Source organism: Sander vitreus, chromosome 1 (genome assembly GCF_031162955.1).
Source record: "Sander vitreus isolate 19-12246 chromosome 1, sanVit1, whole genome shotgun sequence".
In the NCBI taxonomy this organism is placed as follows: Eukaryota; Metazoa; Chordata; class Actinopteri; order Perciformes; family Percidae; genus Sander; species Sander vitreus.
This window is the reverse complement of record NC_135855.1, coordinates 16,854,883-16,867,912: the sequence shown is the minus strand read 5'-3', so window position 1 is coordinate 16,867,912 and position 13,030 is coordinate 16,854,883. Positions and strand designations below refer to the sequence as shown.

The following is a 13,030-nucleotide window of genomic DNA, read 5'->3' as shown; positions in this document are numbered from 1 at the left end:
GAGAGAAACTATATCACATGATGAAGACACAAACAATGAATTATAAATGGTCATAATGAATACTGCACTCAGTGGAGGAATGTGTTTTATTTCCCAGATATGCTGCGTTTTAATCCTGAAAATAACGAGAAAAAAAAATTAATTCACAGAGAGACTGCTTTTCATGCAGGTTAGTGTTTGACCGGCCCAAACCCAAATTATTTACAGTAACAGCCTTTTATCTTTTCGTTCCTCTCTTCATTCCTGCTCTCTTTAAGGATAAAACCGTCACTGACAGCATTCAGAACAACCTTTGGCTCGGAACAAAACAGATAAAATGTGAGATTTCTAGCCTGTGCTTTGTTTGATTATACAATCGCTTCACCTTTTGTGTCAGCATCACAAGGAGAAATGAGCAATGAAGAGCCGTGTGAAAAGAGCTAGGCTTTAGGGAAACATTGACTCCCTTGCTTTTTTCTGCTTTCTTCCCCTATTTGCTCCTTATGCCCTCTTTTTTTGCTCTCATTCACACTCTTACTATCTTTCTCTTCTCTTCTTTGTCATCTTTCACCCATTTTCCTCTCTTTCTTTTTTTATTTCTTCCACCTCTTTCTGTCTCTCAGACACGTGCACACACACACAAACATGACACACATTTGAGCAGTCTATTCCTCTTTTGAATAACACCTCTTTTATTAGTGTGGGTCTTTTCTCTCTTGCCTGCTTTAAACAGAGAGGGGAGATGGGATTCTAAAGAGCTGCCAGGGGCTCAGTTTGCACAGCACTTTGATGTCATTGAGATGCTTTGAGAGCAAACACACACACACACACACACACACACACACACTAGACACCTCTACATAACCAGACAGCATGCACTTCCCTTTCATGCACACACATATAAACATGCAGCTGCAGCACCACACATGGATGCTCACACTTTTTCTTCCTTCTCTCTGTTTCTGTCTCCTTGTTTTCCTCTTTCTGACCCATGACAACATTTCCTCCTTTATCTGTGCTTTAAAACACTTCGTCACAATTTTGGATTGTCTGGAGGAGAGTAAATTGGCATAAAGATACACACTGATTCTCATCTGTTATCCTGATAGGTTAAGGAGATTCTATTTATCTTTTCACAGAGAGGTCAAGAGCCCTGGGAAATGGAGGGAATAATCAGAAGTAGGGCCATGTCTTCATTATGTCCAAATGAGGTTGGGAGAGATTGAACAAATAAGACACGTGTGCATTCAGCACTTCATATTCATGACCCTATTAAAATGGTCTGGAGTCATTTTCAGAGCAAATTTGATCAGATCTACCCAAGGCATTGAGACTGATAAGTGTTATTTGAGCTCAGACAAAATGCGGAAGATTGCGGAAATTAACACGTGTGGTAATGTGGTTAAAGCGACAGACACAGTGATTTCATGTAAAACCTAGCCGGTATGGATGTGCTTCTTGTTACATGGCTCAGAGTGTGTGTGTGTGTGTGTGTGTGTGTGTGTGTGTGTGTGTGTGTGTGTGTGTGTGTGTGTGTGTGTGTGTGTGTGTGTGTGTGTGTGTGTGTGTCACAGAGCATCCAACCAACCTTGACTAACAAGCATATGTTAATTATGGAGGAGATCACAGGCAGGTCACCCAGCACTCTGCCACTAAAAAAGGGAGTAAGATGCATTACTGGAGGGCATATCCTGGGCTGGGGATGGATATAACACACTATCACCTCTTTCTCTCTCGCTCTCTCTCTCTGTCTCTCTCTCTCACTCTCTCTCTCTCTCTCTCTCCCAGCCTCCTTCACCCAACATCCTGCTCATCATTGTCCTTTTCATTTGTTGTTCCTTTAAAAAAGTGTTTATTTCATTAATGCTGTCCACTGTTCTCCTCTAATATAAAGTACACATCAAATGAAAGCACAGGAAGTATTGTTATACAACCCTCAGATCTCATAGACCCCACTGATTGTTGGTTTTTACGATGCTTTGGTAGTTGATTTTTTAGGTTATTATTGCGTCTTTTTATAATGGTGGCATTGCTCTCTCTCTGATATTTCCCAAAATCTGTTAAGCTTGAAGTTATGTTTGCATGACTCACTATTTTGAAGGGATGTTGCCTGCTACAAGTCTTGTTTCTTTCACATTGTTTTTTACATTTGAACATTTTGCAATTTGCAATCTTCTTTTTAGCTTGTTCACCATACCTTTTAACCTGGTGTGTACAATATGTTTATTGTCAATAGGAATGATGGACAAAACTATTAAAATAAGACCCACATTGTAATAAGAGTTATCCTTTAACAAGCCTCCAGCAATCAGTAATCCAGAGTCGCACCAAAGCCAGGATTCTCCCCTTTTGGTTTGTAAATCCCACCCCACCTTTTTCAACCCCCCCCCCTATGGCTTCTTCCTGACTCCCCTGCTGCTCCTTCCTTTCTCCTCTCTCCCCTCTCTCTCTCTCTCTCTCACACACACACATAGCCCTCTACCCTATAACCCCCTGTCTCCTACCACCAGCCCCAGGCCTTGCCCCAGAGCACATTGATTCTGCTGTATACCTAATTACTGCTCATAATCTATTCATTTTACCACCGCCAAAGAGGGCAGCAGCTGTCACACAACGCACCACCAGGGGACTGCAGGAGGGACACTGGGGCTGGAAAGGGTGATGAGGTTGAGGATTAAACCTTGAAGGAAAGACTGACAGCTTGATGGCAGCAGTGATAACAATCACTCCGTAGAGGGCCTCATGCTGAACATGTTTTGCTCAAATTCTTAAAAAAAAGAAAGAAAAAAGTCATATGTTTGTGTGTGATGGAGATGTTTTTCTGCAACTCAGGGTTGCTCTTCAAGTCTTTACTGCTCTCTCAGGCTGCCACTGAGCAGAATTATGCTGGATGGAAGTAACGTGTGTTGTTTTGGCAGGTAGAGGCAAAAGGGCAAAAACACTCAGAGTTTTCTCTTGTTGAATGTGCTTATCACAGTGAGTGTGTTGAGAATTAATAACACAGTGAAATGGAGTCAGACCCTGCGATGTGCTCTCGCTGCCATTTAACCTTTGAGTTTCAGGTCTAGCCCCTGAGCGTGTGCTACAGTCATTTGTACAGTTTAAAACTTTGTGCATGTAGCCTCCGTTATATAAGGAAGACCAAGGGAGTTCATGATGTACACTGCTGAGCTGTAAATCTAATACAGCTTTCTATCTTATTCGTCACTGTATCGGAGATTCATATTCATGGCTGGATAACAAACAACTGTTTCAGACATGCTGCTTTGGTAAATTCCCTATAATATAACAATTGACATTATGTCAACATCATAGACAGAGGTGAGGTGAATACAATTCGAAAATGATGTCTTGTTTATGATTATCTTATATCATAGTTCCTTGTTTTTGATGTGTTACGGAAATAAGATTTCATCTGAAAAGGATCATTTCTGTATTTTCCTGTGGATAACGGACTTAATGTAAATGTAAATGTAAAATGTAAAGGAGACGTTACGTGTACATATATTTCAAGGATAGCTACAATTGAGCTTGAAGGCAGATGAATGTTGTCCAGGTATGTTATATCACTGGTGGACATCATACAGGTAGAACAACTGGAGGTTGATCAGAGGCATTCTGGGAAACATAGAAAATCGAGAGAAGAAAAGAAACCTTGTTGGATGTTGGGCACCAAAAATAAATTTCAACGTTTCATCACAAAACAAAAAAATCTTTTGAACATCACAGATTAAAGTCTGAGTCAGCAGAAAGAAATTGATGTAGTGATGAACAAGGAGTGTTTTTTTTATTCCTTGCTGTCTCTATCGGTACAGCTAAGGACCTGGGTTTTAGTTTGAATACTGAGTCAATAAGAAAGCATGGATGACTGCAGACCTATTGCATTCAAATGTCTCACTCTCTCTTACCACCAAGTGTTTTGGCTTTCATATCAAACATTTACAGTATATGTGAAATAATCTCCCTTCAGGATGAACCTTAGTGGATGCAGTTATTTTGTATGAATGTTAGCTGCTTGAGTCAGGCGGTATCACGTTTCGACAGGCGTGGAGTACCTGACAGTTCACACAAAATGTTTGGTCTGAACCTTTTCCCTGTACCTAAAAAGCATACATCATACATGTCACAGTGTAAGACCTGTAATACTGAGCGTGGCACCACAGAAGTCAACATGGCGCACATACCCAGAGAAATGCACCTCTCAGCCCGCCAAGGGGTAATCAACATCTGTTTGTTTAATCTGCTTAATCTGCTGGTGAGCTCCACTGGGCGTGCCTAATTAGCAAAATTAATTTGTTAAGACATTAGCGTCTTTAGAGATGGCCAAATGAAGCTGCACTGTGTTATGCAAATGACGCTGTGGATTTGGCTGGCTGTGTTACCTCAATTAGACCCTTCTTTGATATCTGCCTCTTTTTCTCTCATTCTGTGTTCCTGCTCTTTCCTTCCCTTTTATCTTTCCTTTCTCCTCATTATCACTGTCAGATTCTGCTAATCATTAAATGTTGCTATTGTATGACAGCAAAGATAGGGCATGGAGCTGAGGGGAGTGGGGCAAGGCTCTGAAACTGCTAATCATAAAAGACAGGGCATCTGGGTTTTCAATTAAGGTGTACAGTGTGAAGCTTCCACCACCACTACCACTGTTATCATCACCACTACCGGCACTTTGTGTGTGTGTGTGTGTGTGTGTGTGTGTGTGTGTGTGTGTGTGTGTGTGTGTGTGTGTGTGTGTGTGTGTGTGTGTGTGTGTTTGTGTTTGTGTGTCGGAGCAGGAACATTTCTTCCAGTGTGTTGGTGGGGTAATTAGTCTCCCGTACATTGCACCCCTCACAAGCCTGTTTAAGGGTTAATGAGGCCCCAGCAGCTTCTCAGCATGGGTTGGGGGTTATGTATGTGGGTTGGGGTTATTACAGGCCTAGCTTCAATAAGAAACCACCCATAGGACTACCCTTTGAAGTGTCAGAGGGTCCCCCCTTGTTCCGGGTGGCTCCTGTTTCATTTGTCTGAGTGGCAGCATAAAATATAGATGAGCTGCCAGACAACACAATCTATGCACCCCTCGACCAAAAAACCCCTCGGTCACACATTACTCCACCCTCACCCCTGACATTATTCACAGATTAACCAACGCCTCCCTGTCACTCGATAATGACCTCCCTTTCTCCTGCTAATCTAGCTTCGGAGGTTGACAGTAAAATTAGACACGCTAAGAATTGTTTGTGATTTTTTTTTCTTAGCCTCACAGTAACAATAAATGAACATATTACCACCTGAGGACAAGTTCATTCAAAATATTATATGATATAATGTAAACACAGACAAGGTTTATATGTGTATTTGCTAGTTTTGCCCTGAGGTGGGGTTTTGTAATGAGTTGTAATGCAGGAGGGGTGCGAGTGATACTGCAGCCTTGGGGATTTGTAGTTGTGGACTCCATTGTGGCCCCACTGTATTTCATCTTTCCTGGTCCCAGTGGGATGTCCAGTGGTCCATTTGAAAAACCAGCTCTAGTGGAGAGTGAGTCACCGTCAGCTGCGTCCACAGAAGATAAGGGCCAAATTGCTCTGTGTGGTAAATTATAACTGTGACAACTGACAAAAGAATAGTTAAATTTACTAGCAAGTATGCCGTTAATATTGTCTGGATTCAAGCCATAATGAATGTTCCTTTTGTACTGTGTAGGATAACTCACTCAAAGCTAAAAAGCAAACCTTTTTTATCATCAGATAGAAAATAAAAATCGGTAGTATCTATTTTCTTTTTTCTTGTTTTGCTTTCATCCCTACTATATACTGTAGGTGCAGATAACATCAAGGGCTCATAGTTACCTTGACATCAACTATTCTTCATGGGGTCTATATTAAGTAAGTAAAAAAGGATCAACAGATGTTACGCACAGACAATAAAACAGTTACAATGTCATGCAAAGATGCTGATTTTGCTCATTGATTCTACTGCTATATCTTTAAATAACATCTTCCATTCCTTAAAACCTTCTTTGTTTTTTTATTTTTTGGGGCTTTTCCCTTTATTGCAGTGACAGTGGATAGATGTGAAAGGGGGAGAGAGATGGGGGATGACACGAAGCAAAGTGCCGCAGGTCGGACTCGAACCCGCGGTGCTGCAGAACTCAGCCAACATGGGGAGACCGCCCTAGTGCTTAAAACAGCAAACTACTCTACAGAGATATGGCTCTATATACAGTAACAGTTTTCTCCACTGCAAGTCTTAATGCTCTTAGTCCCTTTCACATCTTTTGGAAAACAAACAGAATGTAGCACATCAGAATTTGGTCAAATATGGTCGAAAATTAAATAACAGTTACAGGAACTGTTTCCAAGTCTCTGAATATAACTCTTGACTTTCTGAAAACCTGATGACAATTGAAAAACATGAATCCTTCAGTTATTGCCATCACAAATGTAGTTAACAAGTTGGCTGGTATACATAGTTCAAAATAATGCAATTCAATATGTGCCATATCGAATATGAAACATCAAGTTTATATATAAATCTCACAAATTTCATTTTAGCTGTTCATATCATATTTCATGTCTTCAAAATCTTAAACTGAATTGTGCAGCAGTATCCAGCTGGAGTCCCTTGATGTTAATGTTTTTGCTTGCTATTTCCAAAGCCTGCATCAATCAAGAGAAAGTTAGAGAAGAGCATTAATATGTCCTCATGATGACAAAATGCATTAGAGTCGGGAGGCACCACATTTCATTACAGGCTACAGGGACCTCTAATTTCATTCCAGTCCACTTTGTGGAAACGACAAAATGTTATTACGTTCAGCGGGTGTATCCAACATTACATAGCCACTATTTATTTTCACTTTATTTGCTTAAGTAACACAGGGGCATCTGCAGGTAATTGGTTTAAGCTTGAGATACTCTCTGTACATATAAAATCATCTTTTTCTCCTCTGATCTCCAGGGAACCTTGACACTGGCCAACTTTAAATGGTTTCTCTGGAACAACTCCACTTTTCTCTAGTCACTTTGTAAAACTTTCTCATCCCAATAATTTTTTTGCTGGAGCAGGCTATTAGAGAAGCAGGGAGATTGCTTTGACCTCTGTCTTACTTCACATGTTTGCTTCAAAAGTGGAAATAGATAACTGAGTGGCCTGCCTGTCGACAAGGTCTGTTCTAATTACTGGAAGCATTCTTCATGTGCAACGAGAAAATGTTACAATACAAGATTAAAGACAGCATATAGATATTTGGAATTTAAATAGCCATCCTTGAGAAACAGTGTTTGCTTTGTTCTATATAATTTATGACAGCCTTTTAAAGGCATCAGGTACATCTTATGTAGTCGGGGTATTGAATAATAGTATGTGATAGGGTGAAATTGAATAAGAATAATTGGAAAATTCAGTCTTTTGAGTGATGTCTTTTCAGCGGAATGAAGAATAGAAATTAGTCTTGATAAGGTTGGGTTATCTCTCTTTGCAAATGCTCAGGAAATAGAGACAGACTGTGGCTTCACAGAAGCCAATTGAGCAGCAATTACAAACAAGATAACAATTTTGCTTCCTTGCTTGAACTTTGAGGAGGGTATAAGAGCTGACAGGAGAGCTAGGGATGAGAATGATAAGGAGGCGGAGGAGGGGAGGGGGCATTTTTAATCTCGAAATTATTATATCTGGACTAGTGACTCTTCAAGGTTTATCAGATTGCTTTTCCTAATCATTGCACCCTGAGTATGTTTGATCTCCGTGATGAACAGATGATTAGTTTTTCATGAAACCATTCAAGCAAAACGCTCCAACATGAGCTTTGGCGAGACGCTGTTGATTTAGCTGTTTGAGAGGCAGCAGGCCCCTCCGTCTACTTTACGCTAGCCTGAGCAGGAGCCCATTTGGGAGTAGGGAGGGGTCAGGCAGGGTCAAGTCTATGGGTAATGATATATCACCTGCCATATATTTAAGGTTTTGCTAATTCTCCTCTCAATTATGACCATTCCTTTGACCTGTTGGCCTTGGAAGCAATGAGGCGACACAATCAATTTGAGAAGGGGTATACATTTTTGGCAGGGAGATGACACCATCCGGATGCTGCAAATCACAGGCAGGCAGCCCAGATGATCCCCCAGTGTTGACTTGCATACGTGATAATGTCATTGTCTGACAGAGGAAGGGCATAATACGAAAACTCACCAAAAAGTGACATAAACATAGTGATATATAGGCTATATATATTATTAAAATGAAACATTTGGTTGCTTTTTATTTAAATCCCTATAGTGAGGGACAAGAATAACGCCTTTAAAATGCCAGTCAATCTGATCCAACAGCCCTGGCTGCTAAATATATTGGCTCACTTTAAATGTTCAGTATTGGATAACACTACTATTTGATGTGTTTGTGTGTTCTCTCTAGATGAAACAATTAAAATGATTTATTTAATGTTTGTTTTTATTAAGTTTATAGCATCAACCTATGTCACATATTGTACCACTGCATGTATAGCCATCCCTAGATGGGCCTTTAAAATACATGAAACTCAACAATAACATACAAATAGAACACCACAAAAAAAGTTAGTAAGTCATTAAATGATGGCTTAGTTAACTTTTTGGATAATTGATTAATTGTTAAAAAGTAATTTTAAAGTGAATATATTTCTAGCATCTCAGTTGTAAGATATATGTTGCTTTTATCTGTCTAATGCAATTGTTAATTGAAAATTTGGGGGCTTTGGACTGTTGTTAGACAAAACTAACTATTTGAAGATGGCAATGTGGGCTTTAGGAAATTGCATTGAAATGTACAGGGGTTTCTATCTTTCTGGTCACTCAGTGTATAACCTGAATAAGGCACAGTCGATAAGTTCTCTCAAACTGACGCTGAATTTGCAGTGACAATAACACAATGTCCAAGTTGCAATGTTATGATACTGAATTATATCACTGCATATTAAATCATTCTTAATGTTAAGGAAAAGTAGTACACCAAAGACTTCCTCAAGCATTGGAAATTTCCATTAGACAGTTCAGAAAAAGCTCCGTGTTTTTTACATCTGTTGTGCAATAGTTGAACAACATAAAGCACAAGAACTCTCCTCAGATACACCCCTGTAACCTCTGTACGCAAAGCTCAGGCACGCAACAGCTCAGCATAATAGGATGACAGCTTGTGTGAGCAGAGCGAGGGGGATAAAAAGAAGGTGAAATGGATGATTTAACCAACAGAGAGCAAGGAACTGCAGGGGGGGGATTCAGTAACTTTGTTCTGCTTGGATAAAGTAGAGAGGAAACAGGAAGTCATGTGCTCACCTCTTTGCTCCAAACAGAGCAGTACAGGTACAGGGCACACAGCAGGCAGACCACAGATGAAGGCTGCACCCGCTTTAGTGTTCGCACTGATTATCTTGTTAGACACACAAACTGCAGAGGCAGCATATCGTTTAATCCTGGGCCAATTCACACATCCTGTAAAATGTCATAGTATGCTCCAGGCCTTGGTTAAGTGTTATTTTGTTTAGTTTTTTTTCTCTGTCATTTGAAAAGTTTCATTTTTTAAACACAATTTGAAATACATGCATCCATATGGACATTCACTAATCAATACTGATATTTCACATTCTTTAACAACTAGGATAGTTTCTTGGTAGAGGTCTTAAAATGATTCAGCAGTACCATGAGCTTTGTTTTTTATTGCAGCCAACTTACTGGCATAGGACACTTCAGAAAAGCTTTAGGGACTGTGCAGAAATTATTATGTGTGGAGAGGGTGTCAATAAAGGGGAGTATTTTCTCTTTGGGGAAAAAAAAAGAAAAAAAGGGGAGGCTAGTTTGAAATTTTGGTGGATATTTTGAAAAGTAGTGTTACGTTAACATGTTAAATGTAAAATTGTTTCATATTCTTTATGCACCTGATGTCCTATGGTTAAACAAGTTGTATCAATTCAACACTGTTCATTTTGTTTTGATAAAGCCAGTTAAGGCCTTGCTATTAAAAAAGGGAACCATACAGTTCAGCCACACTTCACACCCCAATCATTTTTGGCACAGTCCCTTATTTGAACCCATTGAACAAACCATAATCTGTTTGCGGCACAAGACATAGTGATTTCTAATGTAGCACTTCCAACTCCCGTTAACCATTGCTCTTTATGAAGCATCTGTTGATAATTAATTCCCCAATGTCGTCATTGCAGAATAAGAAGTGTCCTGTTAATTAAAGAAATGACCTCCCTGCTCCTCTCAGACAATCATTTTTACACATGGATGCAGTTTCTCATGTGTTATCAAGATGAATCGACAAGATGGTGTACTTCATGTGGTCAGTATATGTAGTTCTTGCATTTAATCATGTAGCCTTACCAACCCTAACTTTTTAACGTTCTCACTCCCAACTTGTAGCAAAGCAGTAAGCCTTGATTCTTGTGGACAGTATCAGAGCATTTCCTACCTTGTTTTTTTTAGTGCTGTAAATTTTGTATCTGATCCATATTAGGTCTAGTCATATACAGAACCTCCTGCATATTTAGATGTCCTTTCAATTTAGAGTGTGCTGGGTTCTGTGAAAGTGACCAACAATGAGAAAATGGAAATACACAATGGTGTTTGCCATAGGCCCCTATTTCACATTGTTGTACTTTCTTGCTTGTTTTCCAACCATTGGCTTTATAGTCTGAGTTCTGTTTTCATGAATTTTGACATTATTATGGCATTACACATTATTGTGTAGCTCAATCTGTCTCAGCTTTTGACTGAGAATCATTTGGTCCATCAAATATGTTTAGTCCACATTTTGAGAAAAAAAAGACATAGTTCTACATGGCCTTGAAATGATTTCAGTAGAGGCGTCTTGAAGGTCAGTATTCGAATAGCAAGTACACAAGAATCAGCCTGAAATACATATAATGACAGTGATGCATATTTATTTTCATTCTGCATCCAGTTGTCTAACAGGTAGTTTTCTTATAATGATATTAGTTTATTATCTGGGTTTATAGCTTTTCATCTGTATATAGCTGCCCCAGTGACTACAAAAATGAAACTGCTCACATAAAATGTATGCAGTGTTGTTTCTGGTGTTTTTGTTGGGATGATGGTCTCATATTTGCCTGCTTTTTTAATATATATTGTTTTTTACTTGTGATATTGCATCTTTTTGTGAGTCTAGAGGCTTTCCAGCTTGTTGTTTTCTTAGGAACTCTACCTGGAGAAAAAAACTAACAAGCACTTGTCAGTTCTCAGCCATCACTCTCTTGACAAGCCACTCTTGTGGACTTCTCCTCTTATGTTCCCCCTCTCTCACCTTGCAGCCATCTGAGAGAGCACATTTCATTGCATTTGTATGTGTGTACAAGTGTGAATGTGCACGTTTGTGTGCGCGCGTGTGTGTACACGTTTGTGTGCCTGCATGCATGTGCCTGTGTGTATAGTGTGTATGTGTGCCTACATGTGTCAGAAACTCGACATGATCTTGTCTCCGGTGAAGGCCTTGGATCACCCAGCCCTGCTCACTCCAGACCTGACAGTGCAGCTGAACTAATCAATATCTCTCTGCAGTCAAAGGTGGGTTCTGCCATGAGGCCGCAGGGGTGCACTAATTGATGGAAACTCACCGCCGGCTAGCTCCATGCCCTGCGGCGCTGGAAGACGGAAAGCTAGGGCCTTCCACCGGAATAGAAGGGGGAATAGAGGACAGAAAAGGCCGAGATCATAATCAGGAGGGGGAAAGCTGTTTAGTATTTGTCACTTTTGTCTGTTTACATGTGTGGCACAGTGTGATTTTACAGACATGGGAAATGCTGTTGTTGGGTGGCATATGCTCTTTGGCAGTTTTTGGCTGACTTTCGTGTCTTATTCTGAAGGGCAATAATGTTTAACATATCCATGGCCTTTTAGTATTCAGGTGCAAAACCTGTGGTGGAATTTTATTTAAATTGTTCTAGTATATTTTCAGTGAATCAATTCGGTAGGTCACCCTGCCTTAAAGAACTGGCAAACCCAGAAAAAGATATAATTAGCCTGGTTTTACATTTTTATATTTAGTGTCACTAATAATAATGATAATAATGGTTTAATTTAATTTGACTTTATTTTTAGAGGGGTAGTTGATTCTTTATATTCACAATCATAACCAGGAAATTAGTACAATCCTCTGTACACACCCTTATAAGAAAACACTACCTGAAGAATGTACCATATAGCAGGTATGAACCTTCTCTTCTGGTGTTATAAAAGTGCTATAAGGCAGTATTCCCTTTCTCTCTTGTTCAACTGTCTTTGCAGCCACAGACATTATCACATCACCACTATCAGAGTTTTCAGTCAAGAGGAAAAAAAACAAGAGCGTCCCATAAGAAATAAAAGATAATTTGAGAGAATGCCCACTGACTTGCTTCTTGTTAAGAATATATTGTTATGGTGCAGACTAAGCACACCATGATAATTACTATCAATAATTGATTAAGGGGAAATGGTAGAAAGAGCTGCATGCAATGCTTGCTAAATGTGCCTGAGAGATGCTGAGATGGACAGTCTGGCTAGCTAGCTAATTTGGCTCCTTTTTATGTGGCACTGAAGATTATCTTTATGATTCCACCCGCTAAGCTTTGGCTCCTGTGAAACCTGGGAAGAGAACACGTAGTATTTCCTGTCATTGCCATTCATCAATTGTTTGGTGGTACATATCGATCCCAAAGAGCATCAAAACAACATGAAGTGAAATGCTTTAAATGCGTGTCTCATCCTGTAGGAGATTCTAACTCATTTATGAATAAGAGCCCTTGACTTGCTATTCTCTAAAGGACACTAATACAAAGCTATACGTATGTTCTAATTGATATCATATCATTATAGATTTGTGACTGAAAGTTTCAGAAATGAAAAGGAAGTTATAAACAGGCCTTATCTCATGCAATGGCATAGCCATTGCAATAATTGGAATGAAATTCTTATTACAATTACTAATTTTTTTGTTTTTTATTTTAAAAAGAGCATTCACACATTCATAGTAGGCAATGTCTCTTATGGCAAACATTGTAGGATCAAGGGAAAGTTTTTATTTTTTTATTTTTGCTTCT

At 39.5% G+C, this 13,030-nt stretch overlaps 1 pseudogene; it reads left to right on the top strand.

Moving 5' to 3' along the window:
• Positions 1 to 11,493, top strand: part of LOC144523113 (uncharacterized) — a 36,432-nt pseudogene extending 24,939 nt beyond the window's left edge.
• The last annotated feature ends 1,537 nt before the right edge of the window (positions 11,494 to 13,030 follow it).